Raw genomic sequence first — 19,647 nt, 5'->3', positions numbered from 1 at the left:
AGGAGGCCTAAGAGGCCAGGGAGGCCTTGGACGCCTGGAGGCCAGGGAGGCCTTGGAGGCCTTGGAGGCCAGGAGGCCTTGGAGGCCTTAGAGGCCAGGAGGCCGAAGAGAGACCCATCCACCAAGGGTGAAGAACTAAGGGTGTCTCTCATTGATCCCTCATAGACTAGGAATGGGCGAGGAACAAGTCCCGTCTGTACATGACCGCATGGGCATTGTGCAGAGAGGAAGGCCTCCTCTGTTCTAAATTCGCCCTAGCAAAGGTGGAGAAAGCATCCCCTGCGTCGGAGAGGCAAACCAAACCCACCCCGAGAGCGTCTGCTAACCATCAACCGAACGAGAGTCCGACGTGGTAAGCGAAGGGGCTGGCTAAAAGCCATAAGAGCCCAAGACGGACGCTGAGCGGGGAAGGCCGGAGCCCGAAGCCCCTTTCCTGCAAGACAACGGCCAAACTTCACCCCTGACTAAGAGGAGGATGAGAGGCGTCGAAGACCAAAGGCACAGGAAGTGAGGAGAACGGCAGAACCCACTACCGAAGTGTGTGGTAGCTGCTAATCCGCCCGAGGCAGGGAGCCTGCAAGCCCAAAGAGCAAAACCGTGTCCCACATCGCCGACGACCAAGAGGAAGTGACGGGAATGAAACCGGAAACGCCGGGAGAAGCCGGGAGCGCAGCGGACACAGCGGCACCATGCCAGAGCTGGTGCTGCACAAACTGACGGCTGAAGCCCGGTAACCAAAAGGTAAACCCTAGGTCCGAAACGGCAGGGACAGCGACATGTTCGCTGCCGAAGGACCTATACTTCCGACAAGCGCTGGAAGCGCAACTGTCGCGGGCGACTGCTGACAAAATTCTAGGCTCAAACCGGATGGGACCATAACAGGTCCACTAACTGGTGAGCCCACACTTCCGGCCGGAGCCAGAAGCGCAGCTGCTGCGTACGACTGCCGCCGTAAGACAAGGCTCAAACCGAACGTGACAGTAGTCTGTGCACTAACCAGTGAACCTACGCTTCCAGCCGGAGCCGGAAGCCGCGCTGTCGCGGACGACTGCTGAAGTAGGGCAAGGCTCAAACCAGAAGTGACAGTAGCCTGCGCACTAACCAGTGAACCCCGTAGATATGACCTTGAGTCAAACCAAAAGTGACAGTAGCCTGTGCACTCGAGGAATGACCTGTATGACCTTCAGTCAAACCAGAAGTGACAGTAGCCTGTGCACTCAAGAAATGACCTGTATGACCTTCAGCCAACCAGAAGCCAGCCATCGCGGAAGGCGCGACCCCAGAGGGCATCGCCGACGCTGTAGCTCCTTCCGTAAAATAGCGGGACGTGACCTCCGCGGCAGCCTCAAGGGCAACCTTGAAAATGGCCGGAGCCCCCGAGAGCGTCTGCTCGTAGTCGAAGGACCTGAAGTCCAAAGCAACGAACAAAGGAGGTGGCGCAAAGCCATCAGAATCCATGAAAGGACGCTGTGTCGGGGGGCCAGAAAACTGAATTCCGTCCTGCTGAAGGTCAACCAAACTCGTATCCTGACCAAGAGGAAGCCGAGCAAAGTCAAAGACCGGAGCTGAAGGTCGTGCGGCATCAGCAGACCCAACCACCGAAGTGTGTGGCAGCTGAAGGCTCACCTGAGGCAGGAAGCCCGTGTGTCCCAAGGTCACAGGAGGTGAACTGGCCAATCCGGGCGGAGCCGGAAATGCAGCAGAAACAGCAGCGCTATGCCAGCCTTGTCGCTGCACAGAATGAGGGCTGAAGCCCAGAACCCCGTAGGGGTGACCTTCAGTCAAACCGGCAGTGACAGTAGCCTGAGCACTCGAGGAATGACCTGAATGACCTTGAGTCAAACCGGGAGTGACAGTAGCCTGTGCACCTGAGGAATGACCTGAATGACCTTGGGTCAAACCGGGAGTGACAGTAGCCTGTGCACTTGAGGAATGACCTGAATGACCTTGGGTCAAACCGGAAGTGACAGTAGCCTGTGCACTTGAGGAATGACCTCTACCTCCGGAGAGGTTCTTCTGAAACAGCAGCGCAATGCCAGCCTTGTTGCTGCACAGAATGAGGGCTGAAGCCCAGAACCCCGTAGGGATGACCTTCAGTCAAACCAGAAGTGACAGTAGCCTGAGCACTCGAGGAATGACCTGAATGACCTTCAGTCAAACCGAGAGTGACAGTAGCCTGTGCACCTGAGGAATGTCCTGAATGACCTTGGGACAAACCGGAAGTGACAGTAGCCTGTGCACTTGAGGAATGACCTCTACCTCCGGAGAGGACAGCTGCCGGAAACGGCTGCTGTGGTAAGGCGTGGTTCAACCCGGACGTGACAGTAGTCTGTGCACTAACCGAGGAATCACTACTCCCGGCCGGAGCCAGAAGCCCAACTGTCGCGGACGACTGCTGGAATAGGGCGAAGCTCGAGCCGGACGTGACAGTAGCCTGTGCACTAGCCGGTGAACCTCTGCTTCCGATAAACGGAAGCGCAGCTGCCGTAAACGGCTGCTGCGAGTACCAACCTTGCTGTGACCTTGTCCCCGGAGGGACATGCACTGTCACACTACCACAAGTAGTAGGCAACGAGTGCAGGTCAAGACGAGAAGACGAGGGTCCCGGCTGGGACAGTCCACCAAGGTCGCAGTGGCCGGCAGTCTGGTCAAGGGCAGGCAAGGACACTGCGGGATCCAGCCTCAACAAAGAGGCCAAGGAAAGAATGTCGCTAACCCCCGGCCGGGGGACAGTGCTGGCCACCGCGTCTGGCCGTGACATCTCCTCACGTACCAAGCTTCTAAACTCTGGAAGCAAAGAGGAAATCAAAGTAGACACCAGAGCAGAGGCTCTGGTGCCGCAACCGAAGTAGAAACGGCGGCCTTATGGGCAGACGCACTCGGTTGAGAGCCGGACGGCAAATCGTCTGGCGCCGAGAACGGTACCGAAAACGAAACTTTACCCTGAGGGTCCGACACAGTGATAAGAGGATTCTTGCTAGAAGACACGGGAGTAGAGGATTTGGGCTTACCAGGGCCCTTGCCCTTGCCCTCAGCCTTCCCCCCTTTCCTTTTTGTCGCTGTCGGCCATGTTAAGACCGAGCGAAAAATGTAAACAAACAACTGAAAATAGCAAAGTCCGAACGGACACAAAAATTCAGAAGTAAGCAAGCACAAACAACTAACACATGCAAAGTAGCAACCGAAAGGAAGCTAAAAAACAAGCTAGAAATAGCGTTAAGCGTCCGTACGGACGAAAACAACAGAATAGCAAAGGCACGTGTTAGACAGACAAATGGCGACCGGTAAGGAAGCCAACAACTACTGAGAACTTCAAAGTCCAACGGACTAGCGAAATTAACAGCAGAACAGAAACAAACAAGTCAGGACTAAAAGGAATGATCTCACCAGCTGCAAAGCCAGCAAGAACGACGGGAGCCGAGGCCTGTGGGTGTCAGCAGACAACGAAAACAGCCAGAGCAAAAGCCAACACGACCGTCTCTCTCAAGTGATAAATGTCGATTGATCTGTGTATCATGTGACCAGGCACCAATAGTGACGTAGTTCACCTACTAATGGGAGGCAACCGTAGGTGGCAAGTACCATGGTGCTGTCACTTTTTTAGTTGAGGTTGCTTCCCTTAGACTTAGACGGGTAAGCTTTTATCAGGACCTAGCATCTCCAAGTAAGTCAATGCTAATCATGTGATTCGGAGTAAGAATATGTAATTAACTGATTATTAAAAAAACGAAAATTGATTTTTTTTTTTATTCATGACAATTGTCATGTGTGTGCTGGGTTTGTATGAGATTTAAGCAAAACGGTAAGCTTTCATCCACCAAAACTTCTTTCCAGTCATATTTTTTTTTTAATTCCTTAATACTGTCAGTGTCAGCAAGAACACTGAGCATACAACTTAAAGACTTTTTGACCATACCCTTATTTCATTATTTTCAGCATGAAATACCGTGAACTGTAAGAGTTAAACAAGGTTCGCTGCATCCCAAGGCAGATGCTCTGCAGCCATCAGTCACCACGGAGAGATCGAAAAGACCTGTTGCAGTTCTCACTCACCTACATGTTCGCCACATTTTGAGCAAAAATTGATTCATTCTGAAATCTGTAGGCAACACTTTCAACCTGCCACCCTTGTTTAGCCTCCTTTCGCGACTGCAACCAGATTCACTGGTTCATTCCTCTCTGCGTTTGCCAGCTGCTTTGCACACACTCATGTCACTGTCAGAACCATATATAGTTGTCACATTTGCCACTCTACCATTCTGACCGGCCACCCAAAAACATGGCTGTGCTGATGTTTTCTTTCTAAAAGCAGCGTAAATCAAAGACGTCTGTACAGTTTATTCCAAAAAATATTGCTTGTGCAATTAAAGGCACAGTAAGCCTCCCGTAAACCATCACAGATACTGTCAGGCTTTTACACACAGTACAAACACCCTTTCCTTTAAACACTCACCGCTTGAGAACATCTTAGGTGCCCTCCGTAAAGAGCGAGCAATTTTCAAAGAATTTATTTTTGCGTGGTTTATCTTACCCCTGAGCCATCGTGAACCCGTGTGATCCAGTTTCCTTTTTTCCACAATGTCGTCGTCAGTTTGTGATTTCCAATGCGACTCGCTGTAAGCTTATCCGCTATAGCACGTTATTATGTACCTCTGAATCTAAACGCACCAAACGGCTGTGATTCACACGAACTCTAGCGATGGCTTTTGACTGTTCAGAGGAACTGGCGATAGGCATTACCGTCGTCTGTTACGTGACCCTGCTTCCGGGCTTTTCTTTTTTTAAACTTTCAAAACTTTGAATTGTACTGATCTTGTCTTGATGAAAAAAGAATTCTTTTATGATTTAAGAATGTTTGTGTAACAAGCTGTCAATTTATTCTTTAGATTTTAAAAGTTAGGTCTGGCGCCAAAACGCACCGTCCGATTTTGTTATCAGACAATCCGCAAAATTAATTCTTTGAAAATTGCTCGCTCTTTACGTAGGGCACCTAGGATGTTCAAAAGCGGTGAGTGTGTAAATGAAAGGATGTTTGTACTGTGTGTAAAAGCCTGACAGTATCTGTGATGGTTTACGGGAGGCGTACTGTGCCTTTAATTGCACAAGCAATTTTTTTTTGGTTTTACTAAAGGGACTTGTATAAAAAGATAAGTGAATATAATGCCACTGGATTAGCTATAGCTAGTATGAATTTACAACGCTAAAGTTCAACATTACCCAGGCTATCACTCATCGTTTTTTTTACCAGAGGCTAGCTAATCTCGACCAGCTCTAGTGCATAGGCGAGCCCAAAGATAAATTAAAAAAGAAAGAAAATTAAATGGATAAAAATGTTATTTTAAAAAGCTACAGAAGAAACTAAAGTTATAGATCATAACATTTTCTTTTCACTGCAACCGAGCATATTTTCAAACAATTCATCGGCGAGGCGTTTAGGCCCCTTATACACAAGGGCTCACATCCACGTCGGACATACACGGATATTTTTTCCAAATGTCCTATACATTGTTCATGCAAGAGGACATATATGTCCTATTGTTTTTGTCACAAAGTGGTCATTGTCCGATTATGCTTTCATTTCATCCGGACATTGTCAGTACTTTCCAATTTACAGTAGTTTGATTTCAATCAATCAATCAATATGAGGCTTATATCGCGCGTATTCCGTGGGTACAGTTCTAAGCGCAGGGATTTTTTTAAATTTAAAAAAAAAATATTGCGCACATATTCAAGGCGCAGGGATTTATTTATGCCGTGTGAGATGGAATTTTTTTACACAATACATCACGCATTCACATCGGCCAGCAGATCGCAGCCATTTCAGCGCATATCCTACTTTTCACGGCCTATTATTCCAAGTCACACGGGTATTTTGGTGGACATTTTTATCTATGCCTATACAATTTTGCCAGGAAAGACCCTTTTGTCAATCGTGGGATCTTTAACGTGCACACCCCAATGTAGTGTACACGAAGGGACCTCGGTTTTTCGTCTCATCCGAAAGACTAGCACTTGAACCCACCACCTAGGTTAGGAAAGGGGGGAGAAAATTGCTAACGCCCTGACCCAGGGTCGAACTCGCAACCTCTCGCTTCCGAGCGCAAGTGCGTTACCACTCGGCCACCCAGACACATTTGATTTGCTATTTTATCAATGTGTCTCTCCAATCAGACGAAACTTGGGGAGACTTTATGTGCTTTTTATAGAGAAGAGCTTCCAAGGGTCGCAACTCTGAATGCTCCAAGCCGGTTGACAGGTGTTTTTTTTCTGAAAAAGCAACATGTCGCTGAAACAAAAATTGGTGCCAGGAAAAGGCCAGAAGCGTTTGTACAGTACTTCAAATATCTTCCCTCATCAGCAACTAGTACCACTGAAACTGAGCTCCCTACAGCCTCAGAGCAGCCAGAGCCAGATGAAACCGTCGCTCTACCTGTGTGTACCTAAAGGGGCCAAAAGATGACATTCAAAAGAAACAGTGGTTGGTGAAGGTTGTGGAAATGTGGGCATCCACCAGAAAGCGGCCATGCTCTTCAGCAAGAGAAATGAACAATCACAGTGAATTGTCGAGACAGAACAACACGTTTTATTACTTTGATTTGTTCTGTTACCTTTTTGCCAACAAAATTATTTTTATTTTTATTTGTGACAAGAAACTAGTTAAGTTTAATTAAATTAAAAATTTTAGTAATAAATTTTCATTTGATTAATATACTTACCCAACTCACATATAGCAATTAACCCTAGTTCAGTGCTGGATACGCTGTACGCGTCCCCTTGGTAACCAAGGGAGACCACTCTAAAAAAGAGAGTGCTCTATCCCATAATGCCAGACTAACTACTAGCCTGACTTCCGTATGCGTGCGCATACGCCGCCATCTTATCATTCCAAAACGAAGCCCAACCCACAGCGGGGAGGCGGGAGGGAATAAACGATGTGAGTTGGGTAAGTATATTAATCAAATGAAAATTTATTACTAAAATTTTTAATTAAATTACATATCTTACCCAACTCACATATAGCAGATTGCTATAATAGGAGGAGGGTACTCACCAGATCAATCCACAAGGACCTGCCCTGCAGCCACCAAGGAGGGCAAAGCAGAGCTGCCATCTTGACGTATGCCAGCCACCTCCCGGAGATAGAAGTTTATAAAAACGTCCTCAGATCTCCAGTATGCCGACTCCAGAACTTCTGAAAGACGACCTGATCTCAAAACTGCCAACGACGAAGACCATGCCCTGGCCTCGTGAGTTCTGGCAGCCGTAAGAGGCAACACCACTCTGGTATCACCTAGCTGTCTTTGCCACCAGATATAAGCGTTGCGAATGGTAGAAGACACCCATTTGGTTAGCGTGACTTTCGAGATGTCTTTCCCCCGAGCCGTATTGAGTGATATAAAGAGCAGTTTCTGAGACATAGAGCGAATCGGCTGAGTCCGGGACAGGTAGCTGCTGAGTGCTCGTACAGGGCAGTTAAAAACATCCTCATCTCCCGGAGCCAGAATTGTGCTTAGAGGGGGAATACGGATAAGCGGGGATGGTTGGCCTGGTTTTTGGTTCTTGGCCAAGAAATTAGGCCTGAACTTAAGAGAAAATGAACCGTCTTTTTCCCGCGAGATATCATTTGCCATTCCCGACAACGCGTGAACCTCGCTACCACGTCTAGCCGTAGCGAGTAAGACCAAGAAAAGAGTTTTATGTGTTACATTCGCCAGACTGGCCAAATGGATAGGCTCAAACTCCTCTGACGCAAGAAAACGTAGCACCAAAAAAAGATCCCATGCCGGGAGCTGTGTTTTGTCACGAGCCAGCTTAAGGGAAGCGCCCTTAATAACGCCGGAGATAACCCCCGACAAGTTAACTTTGTGTCCGAGTTGCCTGAGTGTAGAGGCAATCGCGGACCTCCTAACCCTCAACGAAGAGGGAGAACCCCCTTGATCAGCTAGCCACGATAAGTGATTCGCTACCTGCATCGACCTAGGAGTCAGGGGGTTCACATTATTCTCAAGACACCACTTCGACCAAGACGACCAGTGCGAAGCGTAAACAGAGTTGGTCGACTCTCTGTGAGCGTTTTGAACCAGCTTCAAAGTCGACACAGAGGCCCCTGCCCTAAGCAGAGAGTCTCTGATAGCACCCACCCGTGAAGTTGCAGCATTTGCGGGTTTAAGTGATGAATGCCTGACCGAGGCTGCAAAAGTTCGCCCTTCCTTAGAGCGAGCGGGATGGGCGGACGAACCGCCAGACGCACCAGATCCGGATACCAGTGCTGGCTGGGCCAGAGAGGAGCCACCAGCACGAGCGCTGGCCTTTCGAGATCTGCTTTCCTTATCACCCTGCCCAGAATGCAGAAAGGAGGGAAGGCGTAAGCCACCAGATTCGACCAGTTCATCTCGAGTGCGTCCACCGCCCAGGCCTGTGGGTCCGGAAACGGAGACACAAAGAGCGGGAGCCTTGCCGAAAACCTTGTCGCAAACAGGTCGATGCACGGCTTGTCCACCTGAGCCCAAAGGCGCTCCAAGGCCTGATGCGAGAGAGTCCACTCTGAGTGGAGTATCTTGTCCCCCCTGCTCAGGGCATCCGCCAACACGTTGAGCTTGCCCCTCAGGTAAGTTGCTGACAACCGAATGTGTTGCGTACTGCACCACATCAGCAAGCGACATGCTCTGTCTGACAGAACCTGAGAGCGCGTCCCCCCTTGGCGGTTTATATAAGCCGCAACAGTCGTATTGTCTGTATGTACCCTGACATGACTGTTCGCCAGAGAAGGAAGAAACGACCTCAGGCCCAAGGCCACGGCCTCCAGTTCCAGGACGTTTATGTGCAAGGACCCTTGGCTGACGTCCCACACACCCGCAGCCGTCTGATCCGCCAAATGAGCTCCCCACCCTGTCTGAGACGCATCCGTGAACAGATCGTTCTCCGGGGCCGGGGGAGTGATGGGAACACCCTGGGACACCCAAGGAAGAAGCCAGACACCTGTGGTGCTTCTGAACCAATCCCCCAACTCGACCTGGCAACTCCAAGCTTGAGTTGCCTGATCCCATCGAGTCTGCACAGCCGCCTGAAACGGTCTCTTGTGCACTCTTCCCAAAGGAACCAGCGAGGCCATGGATTCCATCTGTCCCAGGATAGAATACAATTCCCGAGCTGAGGCCACATTCTTTCCGTGTAGTGCACGGATCAACGCCTGAAGTTTGTCCACCCGCTTTTGAGCAGGACGAACTGACCACTCCACCGTGTTGAACTCTATGCCCAGATAGGTGAACCCTTGTGAAGGTTCCAACTCGGACTTTCCCACATTGACTGAGAACCCGAGTTGACCCGCCAGGCTGAGCACCCTGTGCGTGTGTGTGCTGCAGAGAACCTGATCCTGGTGTAAAATCAGCCAGTCGTCGAGGTACGCCCTGAGGCGCACCCCCTCCTGCCTCACTAGAGCACAGAGCTGACGAACGACCATCGTGAAAATCCATGGAGAGAGGGACAGACCGAACGGGAGAGCCCGAAACTGGAAAATCCTCTCCCCCCACCGAAACCGCAGCCACTTTCTGTCTGCTGTGTGCATCAGCACGTGAAAGTAGGCGTCCGTGAGATCGATGGAAGTAGCCCAATCTCCTGGACGGAGAGCCTCTCTCACCGACGCAGGGGTTTCCATCGTGAATTTTACTACTCTCAGGAACCTGTTCAGACATGAAAGGTCTAGAACTGGCCTCCACGCGCCCGAAGCCTTGGGCACCACAAAGAGCCTGCCGTAAAATCCCAACGATCCCTGATCGCGAACCTCCTCGATCGCTTCTTTTTGCAGGAGAGCAACTACCTCCCCCTGCACAGCCAACTTGGCCTCGGGATCGTTTGGAAATCTGAAAGGCGGAGGTATCCTGGACAGAGGTGCCTTCTTCTCTGCCCAGAGTAGCCGGAACCCCGAACTGACCACCCCTAATACCCACTGGCTGGCCACCAAGCGTGACCAGGTAGTGAGGGCCCTGGAGGGGCCACCCGCCACCACAACGGTGGGGGCTAACGGGACCGAAAGTTCGGGAGGGCATCATTGGGGGTGGGGCTTGCGCCCCGACCCCCTAGACCCGCCAAAAGAACCCCTCTTCTGGGATGAGGCACCACGCCCCCTACCCCGAGAAGCAGAGCTCTGACCCTGTGTCTTGCCCGCCGCCGCGGACGAAGACTGAGCCTTGCCTTGACCCTGAGGCTTGCCCTGAGGCTTCTGAAAACCTTGATGCGCAATCTTGGCAATAGCCAGATCCCTTGCCTCATGCGTTTCCTTTTGCAAAGCATCCAACGATTCGCGACCCAGAAGTGAACCGTCCATGACGGGAGAAACCTTCAAAGCTTCGATCGTCACCTTGTCCCTAATTCTTGACCCCGTCAAAAAAGCCGACCTGCGAGAATGCACAGCAAACGTGTACAATCTAGCCGACAAAGTCATTTGTTCCTGTGACACCCTGGCCAAAGTAGCCAACAAAGTCGTCACATCCTCCGAGGAAGCGTCATACCGGAACTCAAAGGGGTCGAGCGACGTCGCAATCGACCTCGACAAGGACCTCTGGAGAGACTCTGACACAGACGCCAGCTCCAGCAGCGACCTTCCTGTCTCCTCTAAAGACATCAACGATGCCTCCGTACAAGGGACAGGCCTCTCTCTCGCATAACCATCCTCCCTTAAAGCCGCAAGTTCCGGTGTCACCGGGAGTATCGACTTGGGCAAAGAGTAGGAATCAATCAGTCTGACTGGGTTGACTACCAGCTTGAAGTTGCGCAGATTAGCCGAACAAGGAACTTGTTGACCAACCTTAGCTAACCACGGTACAGCCGCCTCGGGAGCCTCACTGTGTTGTGCCAACAACGGAACAGGAGGCAGACCCTTAGACCAACCCTTCACCAACACCTTCGACATCTCAAATGCCAGAGAAGGAGATTCGATGAACTTGAAAGAACCCTTCGTATTCTTATCAACACGAAAATCCCCCCAAGCCGAAGGAGGTGGAGCAAGCTGAGACTTGCTCTCCACCACACCCTCTTCAAAGTATTTTGAAGCCGTCTCAGCTGCAAGCGCCACCGCACTTCCCAGCCTAGACGGCAAACGGAGCCCGGCATCGTCTCCCAGAACGGAAGTGCCATCGTCCAGACAGTCGTCCTGTACGTCAGTACAGTCCGGAAGTTGACCCCCCGCTTGACTGCCATAGCCAAACAGAGAGCCATCTCCACTGTCTTCTTCCCCCCCAGGGGGAAGCGGAAGTCGCACAGACTGACCAACGTCAAATGGCGCGGCAGAAAGCATCGAACGTTCCGTACGCTCTACAGTGTCCCTACCCCCCCCCTGACTGGCCGACAGCGCGGCGATGGCCAGGAGGAGTATCAGAACTTTCACCCGTGAGCGCGATGCCCGTGGCTACTTTTGACTGTAGACGCGCTACACTTTCCCCGGAGAACCCGGGTACTCGTGTAGCAGACATACCTTGTGACAGCGAACCACCAGGAGACGGAACACCCAACGAAAGTGGGATAATCTCATCCCCATCCTGAACAGCGTGAACATCCGCTGTAGTCACTGTAGCAGAAGGGCCCGCCACAATCTTGGCCAAAGATGACGGTCCTGTCACCCCGGGAGGGAGTGAACGGAGTTCAGCACGCGTAGACGAAATTTCTTCCGCCAGCGAAGATACCTGCGAACTAAGTGCAAGCAAAAGAGAAGCCACGTCCGCGGCAGCTAGACCAGAAACAGCAGGAGCAGAAACCGCTTTAGCCGGTTTAGCAACATGAGTAACCTTATCCAAAGGCTTCACCGGCAAAATGGCCGCCGGCAAAATGGCGGCAGAAGGCATGTCTAACAAAACATCAACACATTTGCCTGAGTCAGGTTCTAACACCGCCGCGACGGATTGTTTAGATTTTCTAGGCGTCTTTTTCGGAGGGGAGGACTCAGCAGCCACCTGCTTAGAACTCTGCCTCTTCTTAACGTTATCAGCCATAGCAGGTAAGACTTTGTCAAAAAAATTTCAGAAAAAATTTTTGGAAAATTTCACAAGTCAAAAATGGCCAAACAACGCCTTTACAACAAGTACAAAACAAAGAACGATCTCACCTCAATACAGTAGCAAGGTAAGACGACGAAAGAATACCAAGGAGAAGAAACCCGGTCCCTCAGACCAAGCAACAAAAGGCTGAACAACAGCCAGAGCGTACACAAATGCGACCAGCTTGTCTGAGCGCTGAGTATGGATAGGATAGGATAGGATAGGATAAGATTTACAGTCCAGTGAGGTTACCCTCATGGAAATTCGGGCTGCTTTCTCCCCGGGGAAAGCGAGCTGCCATACATACGGCGCTACCCATATTTTTTTTTCCTGCATGCGTGTATTCATGTTTCCTGAGACTTAATGCCGTGTGAGATGGAATTTTTTTTACTTTATTCCAAGTCCCACGGGTATTTGATGGACATTTTTATCTATGCCTATACAATTTTGCCAGAAAAGACCCTTTTGTCAATCGTGGGATCTTTAACGTGCACACCCCAATGTAGTGTACACGAAGGGACCTCGGTTTTTCGTCTCATCCGAAAGACTAGCACTTGAACCCACCACCCAGGTTAGGAAAGGGGGGAGAAAATTGCGGCCTGACCCAGGCCTGAACACGCAACCTCTCGCTTCCGAGCGCAAGTGCGTTACCACTCGGCCACCCAGTCCCTATGGAATGATAAGATGGCGGCGTATGCGCACGCATACGGAAGTCAGGCTAGTAGTTAGTCTGGCATTATGGGATAGAGCACTCTCTTTTTTAGAGTGGTCTCCCTTGGTTACCAAGGGGACGCATACAGCGTATCCAGCACTGAACTAGGGTTAATTGCTATATGTGAGTTGGGTAAGATATGTAATTTAATTTACGTTTTGTTGCAAAAATCAATTGTCCTATTGATTTATTTTTGTTCAGGACAAATGTCCTATCACTTTTGCATTGTCCAGGACATTTGTCCTATGCCACCTCTAATGGAGGTGAGCCCCTGCCTACACCTGTAACGGAGGGACGAGTGTTTTTAAATCGTGAAGTATTTATACAATTATATAAAACACTTGTCTGTCCACAGGCAGGTTTCACGGTAATCAGACTCTTTGATGTGTGTAAACTTTGCCTTCAAATTACTTGCTTACTGTGTTGATTTTCATCATTTTTTCTGCTTGGCATGAGTAAGTATGGTATTTGCAATACAAAAAAATAAATAAAAGCTAAAATGTTTGTGTTTGAGCAATTATTTGAGCGAGTTTTTCGAAGCGAACGTGTGAATCCTGACAGACACAATTTCCTTCTGTCACATGACCCCATCTCAAAGTGTGATTCAACAGACACGAAAATAACACACAAAACTTATGATAATGGGGTTATTAATTCAATTAATACACAAGGTTAGTCTCTGACTAGATAAAATAGGGAAAAAATATCAAATGGGAGCATAAAACCGTTTCTGGAAAAATTTTCAATCGCCACCGAAAGTGTCTGTCAGTAAAAAAAACATGTGCTTTGTTTGCAAAGCAAAGCCTAATTTTACACATCGCGTGCTTTTGTCTGTTATTCTTGCTTGTGAACATCAATTTATTGATGTTCTTCACTGGAAAGCAGGTGTATCATCAACAGTATCACAAAATCGCAAAGAATGAACATTTTTGTTGTGATCCGACCGGTGTCTGTAGACTGAATCACACGTTCGGCAAACTTTGTTTTTAACGGAAATAACCAAGCCTTTCATCGGAAACGACGTTTCAACCGCTCCATATCGTCTGCATGAAGATAAAGAGGAATGCGATACCCAGTGAGTAAAACATTTAATCGTTTTTAGTGCCTTTTGATCAAGTTTTGTTGCGTCTGTCAGCAACGTTCGTCAACCCAACGTTCGACACAGCGACGCACGCATACGGATTTGCAGTGTTTGCCTTCGGAAAGTGAGGGATTTGTGAGTTCGTTTGCATAATTTCAATCGATAGTAGGTTTTCCCTTCGTCTCCCATTGTTGTGTTTGCATGTTATTGGCATTTCATTGTGTAAATTGAAAGTTTGTGAGTAACAGTAGTACAATCTGTCGAACGTTGGCGACGCTGACAGACGGAAATATCGAACGTTGACTTTAATGACAGAAGGGCTTGGCGATCGTACTTTCGATTCGTAGGAACACAATATGGAGACAGCAATGTGCGCTCGTTACCACAACGGTCATGAACCGGTGTAACACAAAATTTTTACTCTACGAAAAATTGACTCCGGAGTAAACTTCCAGTAAAAATCTTGTACGAAAAAAGAACTCTACAAGGAACTAAATTTTTACTCCCCAAATATTTACTCCCAGTAAACATCTCGTACGAGAAACTTAGGGCCTACTCCTTCGTTTATAATTCGCGCAATATCCCATTTACGTGCAATCCCGTTTTGCCGCCGTCCCATTTTGGCGACATTTCACAAGCCAAGCGTCATCTTACTACCGCATCCCATTTTGGCGCAATCCCGTTTCGCCGCTATCCCATTTTTTTATTTTTATTTTTATTTTTATTTTTACATTTAGTCAAGTTTTGACTAAATGCTTTAACGTAGAGGGGGAATCGAGACGAGGGTCGTGGTGTATGTGTGTGTGTGTGTGTGTCTGTCTGTGCGTGTGTGTGTGTGTGTAGAGCGATTCAGACCAAACTACTGGACCGATCTTTATGAAATTTGACATGAGAGTTCCTGGGATTGATATCTCCGGATATGTTTTTTATTTTTTTCGATAAATACCTTTGATGACGTCATATCCGGCTTTTTGTAAAAGTTGAGGCGGCACTGTCACACCCTCATTTTTCAATCAAATTGATTGAAATTTTGGCCAAGCAATCTCTGAAGAAGGCCGGACTTCGGTATTGCATTTCAATTTGGTGGCTTAAAAATTAATTGATAACTTTGGTCATTGAAAACCTGAAAATTGTAAAAAACATTAATTTGTTTTTAAAACGATACAAATTTACGTTTATCTTAAATCGATTTAAAAACAATTTCATCTTATTTCTTGTGGGTTCCTGATTCCAAAAACATATAGATGTGATATGTTTGGATTAAAAACACGCTCAGAAAGTTAAAAAGAATAGAGATAAAGAAAAGCGTGCTATCCTTCTCAGCGCAACTACTACCCCGCTCTTCTTGTCAATTTCACTACCTTTGCATCGAGCGGTGAACTGACGATGCTACGAGTATACGCTCTTGCTGTAAAAATGCAGTGAGTTCAGTTTCATTCTGTTAGTTCGACAGCTTGACTAAATGTTGTACATGAACAAAGTATGCAAACCAGATGATCCAGCGACGTCCTTCCCAATTTATGTCCAATGGACGTCTACCCACAACACGCCACTGGATGCCGCGTGGTCAGCCAACCATGTGGTGCCAGTCGTGAAAACCAGGTTCTTTGTCCCACAGTGAGACATTCAAGTTGGGGACTTTGTGACCGCTGACTTTGTCAGCATGGATGGAAAGGTGGAGAGATACAGGGCGGTGATCATCCCCAAGTCAACCCATTTCCCCGATGGGCCAGATCGAGAGGAGATCTGCGTGAAATGTTTGCGCGCAAAAGACAATGGGAGATACTATGTCTTTCCTACTGTTGATGACATTTCATGCTTGCCAATGGCTCAGATAAAAAAAAATCCCACCAACCAACCATAAACAACAGGGGGGATTACTTTTTTTGACATGTGACCAAGTCTCATTTGAGCGTTCACAGTGTTACCTGAGAATAGCACACCCCCTTGAATTGGGACCAAAGAAAAAGCGTTGTATATATGCATTTTTGAATGCTTTTCTAAAGTCATAAGTTCATTTGTGAATTTTTTTTTTTTTTAGGGATTGTTTTGCTGAATGCATGCAGATAAGAAATTGACCCCGTTTTCAAATTTAGGGGGTAGGGTTGCCCCATAGCCCACGTATGTCTGTGTGACTGTGTCAAATATCAATCTACTTTGCGTACACAATGTATAGATGTTTGTTTTTCGATTTTAGAATGATTTCTTAAGCTGGCTAGAACTTCTGAGGTCTACAGGAAACGATAAAGATAAAAAATGTACAAAATATAAGTAGCGTCCTTTATCTTACCATTGTTCTGATCAATGTTGTCCCTTTATTTGCAAGTTAACCATTTTTCTTAATGTGTTCAAGGAGTATGTTAAAAATTATTATCAATGGTTGCTTTAAACAGCACCTTTGGGCAGTTATTATGCACTGAAGTTGTAAAAGCATGTTTTGGGGGTTTTAGGATATAGCGTCTTGGAACGCCAATCATCTTGGAAATACGAATGTTCATATAATTGTTTTTACTGTTTTGGATAGATAAAAAGTTGAACTCTTGGTGCAAACTGTTTTTTGGCCCCTGTTTGACTATTTATTATTTTGGAATATTGTTTGTGAGGGGGAAACTGCAATCCTCAATATCATGAAACGTGCCCACACTTAGAGTATGGCAATGTAATATGGTAACCTCACCTTTAATATCAATCGGTCGATATTGAAAATGTACAAAGAAAAGCAACTAACCAGAATTAAGTGATCTGTCTTATGGCGAACGTCTGAAAGCCCTAAATCTACCATCCCTCAAACACAGAAGAATCAGAGGAGATCTGATTCAGACTTATAAGATTTTAAACCAACAGAACGATATTGACAGCTCATATTTTTTTGCTGAGAGTGAGAGTGTGTGTGATAAAACAAGAAATATAATTTATTAAATTGTAAATACAGTTTGCAAAAACAAATGTGCGAAAGTTTACATTTAGCAATAGAGTTGCACCAGTTTGGAACTCACTATCTGACAAAACTAAAACGGCTACTAACCTTAACAGATTCAAGAACCAACTGGACACAGAAATATTTATGAAATCAAGTTTGTATGAGTACGATGAGTGACCATTGTCACACAAGTTACAAATTATGCATGCAAAACAGACCAATGTATCAATCAGACATGGGATTCAGAAAAAGTGATAATTAAGGAAAAAGGTGGGGGTCTGGGGGCCGCAGAAGGCCCCCAGTAGGGTCCAGGGGCGACGCCCCTGGTCGGGGTCTGGGGGCTTCGCCCCCAGAAGCTGAAGGTTTTTAGTGTTTTAGACACACAAAAATGGCCCTGAAATGCATATTTCAGCTTAATCATAGCCCCCCCCCCCCCCCCCCCCTTTCTCTTCCTTCCCATGTTTCTCAAATTAATTTTACGCTAAGACTCAAAATAAGGAGGAGAAAGAGAAAGAGAGAGAGAGAGAGAGAGAGAGAGAGAGAGAGAGAGAGAGAGAGAGAGAGAGAGAGAGAGAGAGAGAGGCGGGGGTGGGGGGGGTGGTGGTGGCATGTGACGGTGTGGTTTCAATGTTCTTACCTTGTCGGTGCCAAACGACCCCAGTGACTGATTACCCGACTGGGTTTTCAGGATAGTCAGGTGCTTGTTGCTTTTCAAGTGGCTTTTGAGGGCAGTCTTTCCATTGGAGCCGTAGTTGATAACATTAACATCGTTGCACAAAGTGCACTGAGCTTTTCCCGGCAAGTTGATTTTAGCAAAAGCATCGCCAACTTTCAGTTTCACGTCTTGTGTCTTCTGGCCTTTCTCGTATTTCCAGCTCAATGATACAACTTCATCGAGCCAGTCGAATCTCCAGAGATTTATCTTGTACTTCTGCTGGTCAATTTCCCGGGCTAGAACGGTTTCGTCTCGCTTTAGCTTCCTCATCATTTTGGCAGGTGGCTCGAAGCGATGTAAAAATGGCGCCGGATCATTCTCATACGGTATGCTTATACTGAATCCCCGATAGCTACGTTGAAACGGTGACTGTAGGAGACAAAGAGCGCGTTCCCATACGGATCGACCAGCAACAGTCTGACCGTTTTAGGAACCAACCGTTCAAGAATAGTATGGAATGGAGCGTCGCGATCAGCGGACCAGCCGAAAAACTTGGGTCTATACCTACATATACCCCAAAATTTTCTCAGCGGATTTGAACGAATCTCAAGAATGATCCCTGGAGCCTAAAAATTTACGGAATTCCGTAAATTTACGGAAGAATCCCATGTCTGATCAATACGTTGTTGAACTAATGATGGTACGTATAAAGGCCGCCAGGCCTATCTCATTCAATGAGTGTCCCTATTGAGGTCTAACGAATGACGTCTCACAACGTGCGTGGTCGTCCTTGGCGGTCAAGAAAGCCGCCGCGATCATTGCGCAGACGACACTTCTAGACCGCCAATATTTTTTGTGCGCATCACGTGCTCCACATAAATCGGCCGGAAACGAAGCAATTGGGAAACCTGGATACCTATACCTATACCTAAGGCCTAAAAAAAAATAGGTGTGGTTACGGTAACCCGACCTACCCTATTTTTAGGGGCCAACCCTATAACTTTTTATTACATTTGTCAAAAAAAAGAAAAAAAAGAAAAAGAAAACGAGTGCAGAAAACGCAATGAAAGCGAAAGCGCTCGAATCGTACACTTATTTCCCTGTCAAGGTTTAATTTGTACACATTAGAAAAAAAAGTTAACCACAAAAAAAGTGATTGCCTACCTTCCTACCCTATTTTTGTTGGCTATGTTACCTTAACCACACCTTTTTTTTTTTTGTGCCTAATAGTAATAAACATCGCTCCAGGTCGTCTGCTTTTGTTTAGGCCTAAAAAAAAATAGGTGTGGTTACGGTAACCCGACCTACCCTAGTTTAAGGGGCCGACCCTATAACTTTTTATTACATTTGTCAAAACAAAAAAAATGAAAACAAGAAAACGAGTGCATTTTTTTAAAATTTTTTTTTTAAAGGTAACTTCAAAATTGTTCAAAAGAATATCCATAGTCGCACACTTATTTCCCTGTCAAGTAGGTTTAATTTGTATACATTAGAAAAAAAAGGGTAATCTTGAACTTTAGCGTGTTAAATTCATAGCTCATAATTCAGAGGCATTTAAGTCTCCAAATTGGTGGAACCTGCACTTGTAATCATAACAAGTCATTTTAGATCACTTTGAAGTTACGGAATGAACTCCGATGAACTGTACAAATGCATTTCGTTTACATGAGTCAAAGAAGGAATTATCCGTATGACCGGACAAGGGAGACAACTCTTTCGTGTAAATGATGTCCCATGGTTGACAACTTACGCCATTTTCGGTGCATTTTCGTCGATTGAACAACCAAATTAATTAATAATGCTTAAGTTTGGAGCTTAATCCGTCAATTAATTTCACGACAAATGTTCTTTGGCTTGCTTACATGGATCGACTTGCATCAAAAAGAAGTAAAGACTGTCACTGGATTCTGAGCTATGAATTTAACACGCTAACGTTCAAGATTACCAAAAAAAGTTTTTAAAAAAAAAGTGATTGCCTACCTTCCTACCCTATTTTTGTTGGCTATGTTATTTTTTTCTTTACTGTATTACATCTTCTATACTATGAAACACGAAAAGGCCATGCCTGTGAGCCAAACCATTTCATTTACCGTCACATACCATGGAATAAACGGTATGTGCGACGATTTAATATAAAACAGACAGGAAGAGAAAAGAAACTATTGCAAGTGGCTAAATTAAAACAATATTAACCTCCTTTCCTACTTTCAACAGACAGCGTCAGCCATTTTGACAGTCTTCCAGATTTTT

At 46.8% G+C, this 19,647-nt stretch overlaps 1 protein-coding gene across 1 annotated transcript in view; it reads right to left on the bottom strand.

Annotated features, from left to right (window-relative positions):
• Positions 1-19,638, bottom strand: part of LOC138949189 (von Hippel-Lindau disease tumor suppressor-like) — a 66,923-nt gene extending 47,285 nt beyond the window's left edge. Inside the window, exon 1 of the mRNA XM_070320967.1 lies at positions 19,603-19,638. The gene's annotated coding sequence lies outside the window, so the exon portion shown is untranslated. The remainder of the gene's footprint in view (positions 1-19,602) is intronic.
• Positions 19,639-19,647: the final 9 nt, after the last annotated feature.

The sequence above is a fragment of the Littorina saxatilis genome, linkage group LG15 (genome assembly GCF_037325665.1).
Source record: "Littorina saxatilis isolate snail1 linkage group LG15, US_GU_Lsax_2.0, whole genome shotgun sequence".
Classification (NCBI taxonomy): domain Eukaryota; kingdom Metazoa; phylum Mollusca; class Gastropoda; order Littorinimorpha; family Littorinidae; genus Littorina; species Littorina saxatilis.
This window is presented reverse-complemented; position numbering and strand designations above follow the sequence as displayed.